Source organism: Seriola aureovittata, chromosome 15 (genome assembly GCF_021018895.1).
Source record: "Seriola aureovittata isolate HTS-2021-v1 ecotype China chromosome 15, ASM2101889v1, whole genome shotgun sequence".
In the NCBI taxonomy this organism is placed as follows: Eukaryota; Metazoa; Chordata; class Actinopteri; order Carangiformes; family Carangidae; genus Seriola; species Seriola aureovittata.
Window position 1 is genome coordinate 14,128,755 of NC_079378.1, and position 16,697 is coordinate 14,145,451.

A 16,697-nucleotide genomic window follows, 5' to 3' on the forward strand; every position below is an offset into this window, starting at 1 on the left:
AGACCGAACTGTTTGCACTTGTTTGCGTGGTTACTCCTTTTCTACATTACTGTCTATAGCAAATCTGTACATTCTCATATCAGCCACGCTCCTCGACTACAGGATATTGAAGGCAAAGCACTAACCACTGCAGCTTATAGAAACAGCACCGATCAAAAAAAAAACCAAGCTAAATACTGAATGCTGTTTGTTTCCATGTGGTTTCATGACTAAGATGCGTTGAGCATTTTACATGATTTTCCAGAATCATCTAATTCCAACATTATTCTCTTGTGATAGGGCTGCGACAATGTCTGGTTATTCTAATTAATCTTAACCATCTGGATGACAAAGCTTTTTCTATCATTTCAATTTATGTCTCCCGTTTATGTTCAGTAGCACAGCATACTCAATTTACCTTTACACAATAAATAACATCAGTCTTTAACAACGCTGCTCTCACCCAGACAGAAATGGATTCAGGGCTCACGGGTCTCTGTCTCTCCACGTATAACTGTCCGTCTTCATTCATGTGCGTGTGTATGCATTCGGTATGCATGGACGCACATGCATGTGCGTATTCCACTAAATAAATGGCTCGTGTTTTACGGAGTTTCTCCTCGGGGAGGAAAGAGCAGCCAAGTGAGACTAACAGGCGGGTCTAAGTGGAAGTGTGCTGATGTAAGAGGTTACTACATCCCATTAAAACAGGAAAGATATTTGATCATGGCCTCCAGTTGTCCTCCTTTCAGGACAACAGCAGTATAAATGTCAGTGCAGACAGTCAGTGTTTGTCTCTCCACAGGTAGCCCATTTGTCTGTTCAGTGGTGGAGAACCACAAGAGTTCTGTTGACTTTTGTTCTCTCTGAAAGTCTGCAGAAGTTAAATTGCTTTAATGTCTTGAACTGAGTGCAGCCTAATGACATTTCAATTTTTTTGTATATCATTACCATTTCCAAAAGGTCAACTGTGCTAGTGCTTTTTTTTTTTTTTTTTGCCATAGTTTAAAATGCATTTTTGGAGTATCTGCTGTTCATATGAAGTGTATGAGATTTTACTCGTCTTTTATCGCAGAACAACAAAGTGCATGTGCAGTTTACACTCTAAATATAATCTTAAATATGTTGGTAGCATTTAGTGTTCACCTTTGATGACACGTCCAATTAACTGGTATGGACCCCTATGGTATGGACACTTGGGTTAAGGAAGCAGAAGGAACTTGAGACCCATGCCGCTAGTTGTATTTTGATTGGATGTCAGACCTGTCCCATGGGGTGTAGGCGAAAGAAAAAGAGTCAGGAAGAAGAAAGACAAACAAAAGACATTAACTGTGTGTAATTGATTTTTCTGAAGTAGATTTTTTTTTCAAGTTGATACTCTGAGAGGGGGAATATTATCTTATCAATTAACGGGTAAAAGAAATTGTCGACTGCTGGCAAAATATAACTGAATTAACAGACTGTTACCGGCATGGAGATACTTCTTTTATTACTTATTGCATTTTCATATGTATAAGGTTTAAAAGATAAAAACCAGAGCAGGAGCCAACTGAGAAATGGAGGTGTTATGTTTTAAACTTAGGCACTAATTCTCTTAGTTATGTAACATGAGAGATTGAATATTTTCCTTAAATTGTTGTGGCAGTTGAAGTTGTCTCAGATGCCGTGCATATCAAATTCAATTAAATTTTAGAAAAATTAAAGAAATTAAAAAATCTGCAAAATATCAAAATACTTCTTTCCTTCTTGCTTACAAATGTAATTATGTCTGTGAACCACTATTTAATCACACCATTCAGGTTATTTTTTAACCACTTAAATAAATCAATATACATGTACACACAGTTAGTGAAGTATTTTACCATACTGCAAAGATGCATCATCTTCTAAAATCAAACTGTTTTTATGCATCATTATGTGTTGGAAACATGGTGACAGTGATTTCATTATTTCTAAAAAGGGACACTACCTTTCTCTCCTTTGCAACATACAATGGGCAATTTAAGTGTTTTGCACCATGGAAAAAAAAACAGTCAGAAACTGTTAGGGTTAGGGTGTGCATGTATGAGGAAGAAGCCGTTGAGAAAATAATACCTGAGTAAGTAGTTAACAGCGCCTGTGTACGTATGCAATGCACATATGCATGTCGTTCGTGTCAGCTCTCCATCACAAGTAATTGAAAAAGACATCCATTATTTATCGCTGTAATTAAAATTTTCCTCCCTTTCGCACACAATTACTCTTTATTTTATACGACATCACAGGCATCATAGATGTCAAAACTTATCTGCCAGATCTGCATGTCTGCACAAGGCTTTGTTCATTTCATCACACTCTCACACACACACACACACACACACACACACACACACACACCTTTGCATATTAACTTTGTCAATATAAGTCATTATCAGCCTCTTGGAGCCTTGAAATATAAGCAGGGATTGTTAAGACATAATGAATATAAAATAGATGATGTAATGTAAAAGAAATATTACATCAATCTCTATCTTATGCAATGTTGATCATTATTCTTACCTTATACCGCAACTAAGCAATCCGAATGTTTCATATGGCTTTAAGTTCATATGTCTGCAAGAACAAAGGCATTATTATCTGATAATGTTAGAGTTCAAAAAGACCTGAAAGTTCCACAATTAGAAGAAAAGCCTGCAAGGAATAATCATAGTTATTGACATGAAATAATGGGAACTTAAAGTAGAGAGCTAAAAAAAAAAAAAAAAAACAGAACAAAATAGAGGGAAAATGAATAACTGGAGCAAGACTGCGTTAATGTACTTGGGCAGTCTTAACAGGATAGTCACATAATGCCAAGACTGTTGAAAGATAAAAGGCCATGCGACATCTCTCGATGACGTGTTGATTGCTATTGTGACTATATGTTATAAATGTCAAAAATATTTTCTTACAGGAAAAAATTAGTAGCACACGTAAAAATTGCTAAGATTCTCCTTTATACCTTTCTAAATGCATCTGTATTTGTGATATCAGTCGGTCACTGCTGCGTATTCATCTGTGATTTTCATAGACATTCTCGATTTTGTGAATTCTCAATTAACTTTCTTCTGAGAAGCTAAAACTATGTCTTTTTGCAACCATAAAGTTCACCTGTCAGTCTTGACATTCATTTGAATTGTTATATGCACTGTGATTCCTTATTTGACAAAAGAGTTACAAGGACCGAATGGCTAAAATGGTGGATTTTAATCACAACGTGTCCATTTTCAAGCCATAATATACTATATGCAAAATATCTAGACTACACTACTACACTACACTTGCTGTAAGCTCAACATGAACAAGTGCAGGCAAGTGCAGTTGTATACTGTAAATAAGTTTACAATATCAGTTTACAATAACAAAATAAATGTGACAATGTATAAGAAAAACATAATAGAAATAACCATACAATAAAAACACATTAAGGAAGATATAAATGCATGACAAAACTTTGTAGGCTGGAGTAAATCAAGAAATATGAGGAAGAAGAGAACATGATTCATAGTCGACAGTGAGGCATATTTCTCAGAGACATTCATTTTATTTTACAATGAAAGACAGGAATTGCCTTGGAGGTCCTGTTGGAGCTGAACACATTACTGCAAGACCCTAGAATGAAAGAAGCTGCACTATTAGATGGAAGACAAATAAAGCTTGAACAGTACCAGGGCAGATAGTGTCCCCATTGTGAATGTGTGTCAGTGGACATTGTAAAGGGCACAACAAAAGTTGTTTGTGGAGTCGACGGGATTTATGGAGGTTTTGGTTGGAGTCAGTGCGACTGCATTGTAATTGCCAGTGAAAAAGTGCAGCTCAGTCTTGTTAAAGTTGAGCTTTAGGTGGAGGCCAGATATGTCGGCTCAAATTTAGTGCTGCTGGAATAACAGCGGAAGAAGTTCAGTTTCATGTAAAGGTAAAGTAAGATTTGGCCCAGGACAGAGACTTGGGGAACCTCACAGAGGATACAATTTTATACATATATCCAAACAGTCCCTCCTCCCTCTATGCAGGTAGACGAGCCCCCAGAGTGCAGATCTAGTGATCTCGAGGCCAGTGAAGTAAGTGAGAAACGGCTGTTCCTCGACAGCTTCAAAGACACCAACAAGAGGAGGGGAAGCTCCTGTGGAGAGAAGTGCTTTAGTGATTGTAGAGTCATGATGTTGTGGAATGATTTGAGCATTTTCTAGTGAGGGAAGCCAGTCAAGTCAACTAAGTGTAAATGTTTTTCAGGCACTAATTACTTAAAATTTAACCTACTAACAATATCATTTAAATTCCCTTAAAATCTCATTACCCAGTTTTAAAAGTGTGCTCTACTGTATAATGTGACCTTTCTCCTTTTTCAAAGGGAAGCGAATTTCAGAGGTCATCTTGTTTGTGCTCTGCGGTGTCCTTGCCAGCATGGCCACACTAACTCAGTTTATTTGTTTTCAGGTAATTGAAAGATTATAGAGATTATCCCACCTACCAAACTGTTGGAAAAACAAACCACCTTTTCCTTTTTCTCCACTCTCTTTCCATCTTTGGTCAATCAAATCCATGTCATCTGTTTAAATGAAGCTTATATAGCTTTTTAAATGCCTTTTAAATGTTTCTGTTGTCAGATGACACCATTCACTACTTTTGTCCATTTAAAAAGGGTATTGAAGGTCTAATCTTGATTTTCCATAAATACTGAACAACTAAAGTGCAGATTCTATACAGTCCCCTAAAGCATTTGCGATAATGAGACGCATTGTTTGATATGGCAAAGAGGATTCGTGGGAGGTCTGCAAAATTTAGCTGGTAAGGTGTGAAGCTTCCTGGTTAAATTCTTTCAGCGATATAGCTGAAGTATAACTTTTATTAGATACTGCAAACGGTGGTGAGGTTTGACAGCCTCACACCTGACTGAGCAATCTGAATGTGTCTCTTGATGACCGCAGCGCTTCAGCGATAGCCCCCTCATTTCCATAAGTGCTGATTTGCCAGAGTTGACAGGTGTGATTGTACCAACTGAATACTTGCCTCACAGGACGAAAACATATTCATTCATTAAATCTCTGTGGACCGCTCCTCTTGAGCTTTATATATGCAGTGGCCTTTTTCCTGAGTTACCAGCTGACAATCACTGGTTACCACCCATCTGTGAGAGCATGGCTATGTGTCAGGTAACTGACATTTGAATGGCCTCCTCACTCACTCTGTGGTGTTGAGGTGTCAACACCTTTGTCTGGCCCTGACAGAAAGTCAGCTCTGATGGATATGACATTGCAGCTCCTTGACATTATTGCTCCCATTGAGAGGCCTGTGGAGAGTCCACACCTACAGGATACAGGATGTCTCTGTCTCTCTGGTTCACACACACACACACACACACACACACACACACATGCGCACATATTCGCACGGACACACACATCAAGTGAGCATAAAGGCATGAAGCCAAATGGCATAATCCTTCAATGATCCATCAAGTGTTTGAGGAGCCATTGTGTCCTGACCATTAACTGGGCGAGGAGAGCATCTTTGAGATGGTAATATTGCTGCTCTCATTTAGCACGTAGCCAAGACAAAATGCCAACTGCTAATCAGCTGTGTGTGTGTGTGTGTGTGTCTGTGTGTATGTCTGTGTGTTTGTGTGTGTGACAGAGAAAGAGACCATTAGGGCTTTTCAGAAATTCACATAGACAATCACCCTCATTATTTGTGTGGATAAGCCAACCAATAATTGGGTTTTTGTTGGGAATCTTACGGAATGCAGTGCATGCTCAGTATTTATATAAAACTTCTATGAGGAGTGAACAATACCAGCCATTAGACAAGAAGTGGAGCACAATTAGTGGCTATGGTGACTGTTGTAGCAGGTTCCAGCCAAAGGTGCTACTACAAAGAAAGTTGGTTTGTATCTACAAAGGGTTCGACCATTACCCAAAGTCTTAACATAGTATTTTTCATTTCTCAATGTGTAGGTCAGTCGTAAGTACATTGATATTGTATTATTTTTATTATTTATTTGGTGCTTACGTTTCACTTTATTGAAATGAAAAGCATCATTTATAGTAAAACCTAAGGCGATTAAATTTACTTTTCATGACTAAACTTTCATGAAAACTAAGTACGGTAGTGGCACCTACATAGTGCCACATAGAACTCACTTCTTTTGTTGTACTGTAGCACCTGTTTGTGTGTGCGGGAGGTTTGCACCTCTTGGATATTTTGTTGTATACAAGTAATTTACTGTAATTTTGTGATATTACATGCTGCTACAAATCATCTAAGTCTAATGTTACTGGACGTCCTGATTTACAAATTAAGTGCATCCTACACAGCCACAAGAATGGCTAGAATACATTTGTGAAACTGAGCGCAGTACGTGCACTATATCCGGGTATCGGTGAAATGAAGGAAGAGCAGTCTCAACATAAACCCAAAGCAACACGTGCATTGTCCACACAAATGTGCAGCATGGTGCATTGAGATGTTTGGGGACATGGTGTGGTGCACTGTGATGTTGGGGGCGGACATTTAACAGATGGCGCCAGCTATCTCCCAGGATAGTAATGTTCAATTATCTGTGTCCAATTTACACCTTTTGCAACGGGTGAGAAAGACAGGGAGAGGGGAAAGTGAAAGAGAGTCGGTATAAACGGAAGCCAGTATAGACAGGTGACATTAACAATTGCAGGAATGTGAAGGCATTGTTTGTTTTTTTTTATAGTAATGATAAGCAGGGTTATGTGCATTGTCTTCTGGAAGCTGCATCACAGTTTAGCACCGCTGTGTCCACCCTCCTCTTTTCCCCTCCCCCCCTTTCCCTAACATAGCTCCCATGGGCTTGCGCCTGTGGATAGCGATAATAGGAGCATGTTGAGGTCAACTTTAATTTGATGGTGAAAAAAAAAAGCAAACAAGTTGCCATTTTATTTATATATTTAGTTCAATTGTAACACTCGAAAGGAATTAGTTCCAGTTCAATTTGTTCAAAATGACCCAGATGGGTTCAAATTTGTCTTTGGTAATTGAACACAGTGTTTCTTTTGTTCTGTAAATATAAGATGGGGGCATGAAATGGGATTTGTTCATGTTTCCCAGCCTCGGATGAAAAGTAAGGTACATCAGTACCTGGATATCATTTTTTTTAATTTAATCCGTTTTGTCAAGAAAAGTACATTGGTCTTTATTGTTCCTCCATACACATGTAATATTTCTTTCTAGAGCTTTGTTTCATTTCTCACATATGTTACATCTGCATGTTTCAGCATGCACAGAGCGATTGCAGTTTCTTCATTTTTGTCAATGAAAACAATTTAGACGTTTTCCATCATCTAATATTTTTATTATTCCTGGTGAAGTCTGCATCAGAAGATCTTAGGGGCAGGATTTGGAAAGCGGGTTAAATCAGAACACTGCTTTTTCCTAATACAGTATAAAATTTAATACATTTAAATATGCGCACGACTGATCGGTTGGTTGGGTGGTTGAAAACAAAAGCAACATTTAACCAGGCAGGTCATTTACAAACAAATTCTTATTACAAGGATGACCTGGCAGGACTCTTGCCAGGCCAGGCTGGTAGGAGGCAGGCACACCCACACACAATCACACAAAATATGATGGGGAAAACAGATGGACAGAATTTGGTGGGAGGGGAGGGCGAGAAGAAAACATCACAAAGCACCACAGTTATGCAAATCAAAGGGCAATAGAGAAGCAATAGAATGAGCAAATATGCAGAAAGTATAAACAGTGATATAAATTTAGTTTACTGGGAGCAGCATTCCCTGCTTTCAGCCTGAATGAATCATAACTTATACTTAACGCTGCCCTTGTCCAGAAATTTGTGCAATTTTGGCTAAAATATGTCAATTCAGGAGGGAGAATAGCTTCAGCAGAGATCAGCCTTATATTCAGTCATTGTTCTGTACATCACGACTCCACCCACTGCACAGGAAGAGAGTGAGCAACCACCTCGCAGGCTCCACAGCTGCTCTCCTATACATTAGCTGAATCACAAGTGAATATAATCACGGTTAAGTAACAGCTTCCCCTAGAGAACAACGCTTTTAAATGCAATAGGAGTGAGGGATATCCTGTATGTAATATGGGTTCATTACCTCTCTTTTAGAGGTAATGTAGAGAAGGTAGGAGTGGGAAAAAAAAAATGCAGCCCAATCCGAAGAAAAATATTTTAAGATAGTTTGTTTATTATGAGGGATTTGTTTGTACTGGAGAAGCAGGAGCAGGAGACGTCAGAGAAGAAGATGCTTGCAGGAGGCCTGGCTGACCTGGTTAGTTGGAGTCGGTTTAACTCCCATGGGAAACCTGTGTGTGTTGCAGCACTACTCACTTCTCCACAGCGGCTTCATTAGAAACTCCACCGCACTTCTCTCCCCACTGTGTGCGTTAGTATATTTTGTGTATCAATTTACGTGAGTCCACATCACCCACACACTCTTGCAGAAAAAAAATAAAAATAAATAAAAACACTACAAAAGCCATTAAATTAGAAAGCTGTGGATGTAGGGATAAAAGGGAGGAGAATGCAAGACAAAAGAGCGAAAGCTATAGTCATGGACTTGAAAGGAGGATAAATCCATGCATGTCTTCGAGCCCTTTCTTCTTCTACTTATCCTTTATAGCTGTAGTCTCCAGTGAGCTGCTGCCCGCTGAGACAGCCTGCGATCCTGATGCCCTAGAGATTGCCTATTGCCATCATTACAGAGGACCCCTTGCACTGCACACACACACACACACACACACACACACACACACCACTGCATGTAAATGTGCAAGAGGGTGCACAAAACCTTAACACACACACACACACACACACACACACACACACACATATGCACGCACGCACGCGTGCACATACATGCAACATTCATTAGGAGTGCACAGCCCAGGCTTTCAGTCGCTCCTGTTGGAAGTCTATTCTCCTCTCAACCTGCTGGAAAGCCACAAAAAACACAATGCCCTAAAAAAAGATAAATAAATAAATAAAAAAAGGGATATAAAGGTGATGGTTTGAAAATATGAGGTAACAGCCTGGCGATGAGTGAAGCAGTAACAATCACAGGGAGCTTGCACTGTTTGATGCCAAATGGTCCCCTGAGGGTGAGGCTCACTGGTCAGCTCCCCACAGAGACACAGTGAACACTTTGCCAATTTACCATCATTCTAGCCATTGTAATGCAACACAGCACAAACATGCCTTTGTTCACTGACCTTTGAATAATTCAACTCGAGCAAAATGCTATGACACATTTTTGATCAAAGTCTCACTATCAAGGGGAGGAGGCATTTTCCAGACGCTATGTGTTCCTCTCCACTGAGGATAAAAGCTTCTGCTCCTCAGCACGATCCCTGACTAACAGTAAGGATAAATAGAAAATCCCCCAGAAATATACGGCAATCCATATATTTGAATTAAAGAGAGCACCTGATGCTGAATAAAGCATTGCTGCCATATAACTCCTTATCCTGTAGGGATTTGACCTCTGCACGGGGTAAAAAATGAAGCTTGTATTATCTGAAAGTTTTCCTAGGAAATCTCCTGTCCCTTCACCCTGTGACAAATGGCTAGAGATTACAGGTTGGTGACCAGGCATACGCAACCACTTCAAAGCTTTGTCTAGAGGAAGCCATTTGTTACCCCCGAGGCATCTATCACAATATAACTTCACCTTCTAAACTATTCATTTGAAGAAGCAGTGGAAACAAAAAGCATCTGCTGAGTTATAGGCTGTACCTGGACTGTCCATCATGCAACGGCAGTACCTGTTTGACAGTGTGCAGTGCGTGCGTGTGTGTACGCAGTGTGCATGCATTGTGTGTATGCATTTGGGTGTGTCCATCATCCTATAGCAATTCCTGTTTGACTTTTCTTGTTGGAGAGATTCATGGTTTTGATATCCCTCGGGTGTTTTGTGGAAAATTGAAATGTGCTTCCTGAGCCCTGGGGGAATTTCTTTAAGGCTTTAAATGGCAAAATGGTATGAGCTGCGTGTGTGCATGTGTGTGTGCGTATTCATGTGCACGTGCCTGTATTTGTTTCTTCACGGTTAAAGGGCAGTTTTTATAAGATGACCATAGTTCAAACCTACACTTGTCTTTTATCTTCTCTCCTTTAGTCTGATCCTCTTTCCTCTTCATCCCTCTCTTGTACACCATCCACTGGACTATGATGAATAGAAATGTTGCATACTATATTACCCACAGTAACATGATAAGAGCGGATTGAAGATGTCTGCGATAAGGCGCTACCATAGCTACAGTCCAGTGAGTGTCTCAGAGGGATTAATGGATTAATGGAGCTCCTGTCTTGTCAGTTTTTAGACAAGGACATACTCATCAAGAATTCATCCAGTGCCAACTGGATGTAAAATGATAAATATTAGCTGATAAGTTTGAACTCTTATGCGAAAATTCAGAATCCTAAACAGTCTCATGGGTCTCAATTAATGTCCGCTCTTTGTTATTTATTCCTTGTGGAAAGGGTTTGGTTGTTTGTCGTGCTTGTGCCTGTACCATGAGAAAATCTCATGGCTCAGTTTTTTTTTCTAGAGGGCGTCCCTGCTGCCCTAATAAAGGGCACTCGTACTGCAGATATACTGTACCTGCCACTAGAAGGAAGTACGAGCTGCTAGACAGCGATCAAGCATCCCGGCTAACAACATAAGCTTATAGGTGCTAACATGATCGAACATGTACCTCTCTGGCAGACGGAGCGTACGTAGAATGCAATCATAAACATGGAATTGTTCATTTCAGTCAAGAGGATAATTGCTCTGTAAACAATTACCATGCAAAGCGGGCAATCAGGTGGCTGGCTGCAAATTATGGTTATAAATAAGTCAAAATATGAGTGAGGCGGATTCACTTATAAAAGGTACTCGCAGCCCTCTGCATGAAAGTATGTCTTTTGAGACAAATCACATGTCTGTGTGAAAGGACAGATGAGGAGAAAATCATAGAGTAAGTAATTTCATAGCCATAGTAATAATGATTAGTCATTATTGACTGGCATCACAGTTATTACTGACATAGGGCAGAAAATACAACTTGTGGTTTAAGTTGTGCTTCAAAGCCTCCGGTTTGACAGCTGCACTTTTGGTGTTAAATATTTAAGAAATCTTTTTCTTTTTTTTTTTTTGCCATGTGGGATGTCAAATCTTTGATGTTTAATATCTCAGAACTGTGCGTGGTCCAGATAAAACCTGATAGTTCCAAGCTTACTATTTGTCTAGCTAGTGTCCCAGTTAATTAACAAGATATATGAAACTGCTCTAACCACGGGGGGGGGGCTGTACATATCCGCCCAGTGTCACTGGTCTCTGATGAAGTCTGCTTGGCGTACATGGGACAGTGTGATATCATGGCAGCGTTGTCGTGCGTTGTGCGAGTACCTGTGAGGTATGACCATGCATTTCGTAGAATTACAGGTTTTGGTATTTGTTGTGTCCAAGTTGTGGCGTATACAAAGCTGTAGCGGGAACATGTGTGTTTTTTGAAGCTGCTGTGACCTTTCTTACAGAACAGCTGTGAAGTCGAGTGACACAGGAGCTGTAAACCAAAATGTCCTGACATTAAAACCACCGGGCCACTGTCACTGAGCCCTTTTCCTAACACACCGCTGTAGCACATGCGCTGTTTCAGAACACACAACAGTTCTGAATTAACTGCATTTCTCTCATCTTGGGAACCAGAGCCAAGATTAATGTAAGAATTAAGTGGAATACAGATGCCTTTTGTTATATTTCTAATTAATCTCTAACTTTCAGGAGTTTTCATTTCTCTGCCAAAACTCGCAGTAAGTTAGTATTGGTTCACTAATGAATAAGAACATCTGTTATCACATGCCACAGAATAAACTTGCTTCTAATTGTGTGGCAGATGTCCACACAAAGTCTTTATCACAGCTTATACAAAGTTGTGGCCAACAGTTTAATCACCACTCCAAATAAACACTCATGCTTCGTTAGCATATGTTAGATTGCCAAATAACTATAGCAACAATGAGCTTAAGGCTATGAGTGGTTAAACTTTTCAGGTGGTTCAGCTGATTAATGGTCTTTGGGAAGTGTGTGATGTGAGATAATGCCTTTTTCTATCGTTTTCATACGTATGCTGGACACATCATCATTTATCACTGACTGGACATTTTCCATCACATCTACTTCAGAAACATTGAGATATTAGAAAAGTCATTATGCGCCTTAACCGACTGGCAAGGAAATCACTTAAAGCTAATAGGTGTTTATTATGGGACACCAACATTGTGCTGCTTCGCTCAAATTGTAGTAAACACGCTCGCAAATAAGCTGGGTCAGCTGTGCTTCAGTCTATCTACAGCAACATATCAACAGTTCCCAAAGTAGCAGTGATCCATCAGGTGCCCCCTTTTTGTGTTCACCGCGTGTTTGGCTGAAGGCCATCAGCAGTCGGCAGTAAACTGCGGATCCCTTGAGTCGCGATCTTTGCATATTGCCTCCAGTCCATTCCCTGCACGGTCACCTCATCACAACGCAGGTGTTACAAAGCGGTGAGAATCATGATTGTGTGGGATCATGTTAAACATTCCCAGACTTTCATCCAGTTTTCTCATAATTACTTTAAATATTCTCAGTGCTTGACCTCCATCGAAATAAAGCAACCTCTCAAAATCCCTAAATCCCTACCACATAACATTTAATTAACAACAGGCTGCTCTCTTACAATGCCTGCATGTTGTTAACAGTATGTAGTAGATTTTTTTCTTCTTTTTTCTTTTTTAACTACTGATCGTGAACGTTCAAAAGTTCGCTGTGCTGTTGAACAGCCTCGGGGAGCCAGATTGCCTGGTGCCATTCACACACGGTCTGGTGATGGTGATTCACCAGATCTTCAGCGTGACAGAGAAATCTGCAAGGCGTTCCCTATGAAACCATAAACACTGCTGTAGACCATCTTCAGGGGGGGATGAAACAAATGTTACCCAAGCACGTGCATGTGTGATCAGCGCGTGTGCAATGCGAGCTCGTGTGTGTGCGCGCGCCTGTGCATGTTTTATGGGCGCTCAGGCGTTATGAGCAGATGATTCTACCATGGACAGGGTATGTACGTATAATTGCGTTAAGGAAGTGGAATCAAATATGCTAGATTAAATGACAACACCAACAGATGTGTGCCTCCCTGTAATGTGAGAAAACAAGGACGTGGTAGACAGATCTAATAAAGCAGGCAGTATGGTGGCAATAAGCTGAGTTAAGTAAGCTTGATTCCATCTATTAACACTGTTTACCATCTCCTTTATTACCCTGAGATGAATTGCGGCCCTTAGCAAAAGCTGTGCTAAATCAAATAAGATTTAAATACATTTGCTGCCAAATCAAATAAGATTTAAATACATTTGCTTGTGTTCATTGAGAGCTATTTTTATGCCGATGATTGTCTTGAAATCAAAAACGGTCACAAATGTGTGTTGGGATTGCAATGAGTATGTGTCACATTTCCGCTGAATGTTTTCATGCTCGTGTGTGTATGTGTGGATTGATGGCTCCATGTACAGCCAAGTCATAAGGTGACAAAGAGTGTGTTAAGGTTTTACAGCAATCTGCTCACCGGTGGAATATTGGTGGGATTCCAAAGGCCTGGAGTACATCTAACATACGGCAAAACAGCTGCTGCTGTACGAAAGATAAGCTAAACTCTCCATCATGCCGTGTGACAGCTCAGAGCGCCACGCTGCACACATCGATCTCCATAGGCTTTTCACTGCATGTCAGACGCTGAATATATCTGCCACTGTGAAAGAGACTAGTCCGAGGGGGCGAAGGAAATACAGAAGGGAGAGAGAGAAAGACGGAGGTAAGGAAAGGGTTAACAAGGCGGAGGAAAAAAAAAAAAAGCAGGTGAGACGAACTCCTCAATGAGCACAAGTTGAAGGGAGGAGAACGGAGGCGGAAATGAAGAGGCGAACAGGAAGGATGTTGCGACACACAACACATATCCTCTCAGGAGACTTATATCCCCCCAAGGGAGTGTGTGTCACAGTAGGCAGTGTGTGTATGAACTATCACAGTTTATTTATGACGACTCCCCGCTGACGGTTACAGAGACGGAAAACAACCTCCTCACAGCTCAGAGCTTTTCTCTTCAACCGCCATACGGTCACGCGCTATTTTGTTCTCTAAGAGACTTTAGACCAACAGCTCCGGGCATCGTTTCAGATGAATACCTGGGGAAAAAAAAAAAAAGTGGTTTACATGCTTCTTTATGTTCATGTCACAATTGTTCCTCTTCATGAAATGTAAGGTATTAATCACCAGGTATTGTGATGATTAGATGCTAATATAAAATGTATGCAGGAAGTGTCTGCAGGTGAGAGTCTTCCTAAGTTTCTTTGATGCAAACTGGGTCTATTTTCATCCCGCAGGACAGATCACACTTCATTCAGCTGCTGACACTCAGTTTTCTCCTGTAAATGTCAGTGGGCTTTCACCTTCAGATCACAGGGTTTCTTTTTTTTTGGGGGGGGGGGGCTTTTTTTAAGTCAAAGGACTATGTAACATTCTCTATCTGCACACTCAAGACACCATGTCATGAAGTTAAAGCTGCACAAAGTGGGGTTTTTTTTTAACCACTAGGGGGCAGACAAATTCCAACGCACAGCAACTAATATTCGATTCTTTCAGACGACTGCCTGGTTACACAGCCGGCAGCAGCAGAACAGAGAGGGAGGAATCCCAGGAGCGAGTGTTTGGTTAAGATGTAGCACTGAATAAAAAAAACTGATTTGATCCCAATACTTTAGTGTATTCTGTCCAATTAGGAGTATTGTCAAAGGTGGCCATTATGTGATTGATTGGGTCATTCTCTCTCTCTCTCTCCCTCTCTCTCTGTCTCTCTCTATAGCTATTATATATAACATATGTTGCTGTAAAAACATATATGTTTTTTCTTCATCTTTTTGTCTCCAGGATCTGTCTTTCTTCTTGTTTTTTTTTTCTCTCCATGGGTTTTGACTGGGAGAGATCACAGAGTCACAGTTGTGACAGGAAACTCATACCTTGACAGCGGGGATGAAAGGCAGGAATAGAGCGGGGTCAGACTTTGCTTAGGGAATATTTCACAAAGCCATCAGTCTCATGCAGAAAGCAGTGTTGGCAGAGACGTGACACTCGCTGCCCTGATTTTTTTTTTGTGTTTTTTTTTTTATATCTGCCGGCCCCTCTCCCTCATATAACCAGTGACACAGCAGCAAGATGTGAAATGTCCACCACGCTGCCATGTATGAGTGCATTTGTGCACACATGTAAGAGAGGAGTAGTGTTTTGTTTTTTTTTCTCACATGTGATCGTTCTTGCTTCTTGTCCTCGTGTGGTGTGCCGCTGAAGATACGACGACGTTGCGGACGAAGAAAATGCGTGCAAATTGAGTTTAAAAGATTCACTACGAATCACTACAGATTACCAGTTTCTCTCTTTGGTGTTCTCACTTCACTCTGTCTATCTTGCACCTTGGCGAGCTGTGAAATTGTACTAAAGAAAACATAATCATCTCCATTAGCCAGTGAAAATTGCCTATCAGGATTTAATGGCACTCAAATGTATAAACAGGCAATATGTACGTGAGAGTGGACGCAGTGGTCGTACTGTTTAGCAGCCGGTTTCTATCTCTACTCCTGTTTTCAGGTTAACTTAACCGGACAATGACTTCAGCATATGTTGATAGGCCACAATGGAAAAAATTCTGCATCCATTGTGCGGGCTACAGGGGGAATGATTGATAAATCTGTAATCGAAAGGAAAGCAAAATATTTTTTTATAACCAGCAGACTCCGCACCTGCAGTTAGATTCTCTTTGTTCTTCTTCTCTCATTTCAGGCTCACTAGAGGCATTCCAATAGATCCATCAATTTGGCAAAGCAGTGTGTGTGAAGCATGGGAGTCATTCCCTCGGGATACATGCGCAAACACACAGACACACGCACACACTCGTAGACAATCTGTGTTGTTTATCCGGCTCGGCTGGTGCTGCTCATGTTGTTGCTGGTCAGGTCCTCGGTGTTGTGTGTTCTCCCTTTGTTTTTTATACGTGGCTGTGTGTACATATATATCTATATATATATTACCCTGTATGGTTTTCAGCAAGCTGCTCACTGAACCCTCCCATATCGGGGCATATTCTCTGCTAGACGACACTCTTGTCTGTGCGTCTCCTCACTGATTACAGTGCTGTCATTCACAGCCTAATATGATAGTGCACCAGTGTGTGCATGCGTGACTGTAGGCTCTCACATACACACAAGTCATTACTTCCTGTATGTCCACAAAGCTACTGTAGTCTTGTCATTTCCGGCAAGAAATCAAATGAAGCGCAGCATTTACTAATCAACCACATGATATCTACAGTATGTCCATATCCTTACGGGTCTTGCGAGCTCATTAGAAAGCAACAAGCTCCCTTTGCCTGATCCAGATGATGTGACGCGACTAATTAAAAGGTGCGACGCCGTGAGGTCTCAATTTGCTGATGAGCCAAATCGGGACAATCTCTTTCAGGGTTGAACGATCAGGGTGTTTGAGCAACCAGTGATTGACATTCGAGATAAAGACTATGCTGTTTCTCCATACGTACGACAGACACAGGCACACTGTTCTTCCTACACTTATCTAATCGGCTGCTCTGTCTTCTGTCTTTGTCCTTTTTCTCCTCTCTGTTTTTTTCTTCTT

At 40.7% G+C, this 16,697-nt stretch overlaps 1 protein-coding gene across 4 annotated transcripts in view; it reads left to right on the plus strand.

The window, feature by feature from the left end:
• The window catches only part of cadm2a (cell adhesion molecule 2a), a 206,174-nt gene that overhangs the window by 120,882 nt on the left and 68,595 nt on the right, over window positions 1-16,697 (plus strand). The window lies entirely within an intron of this gene.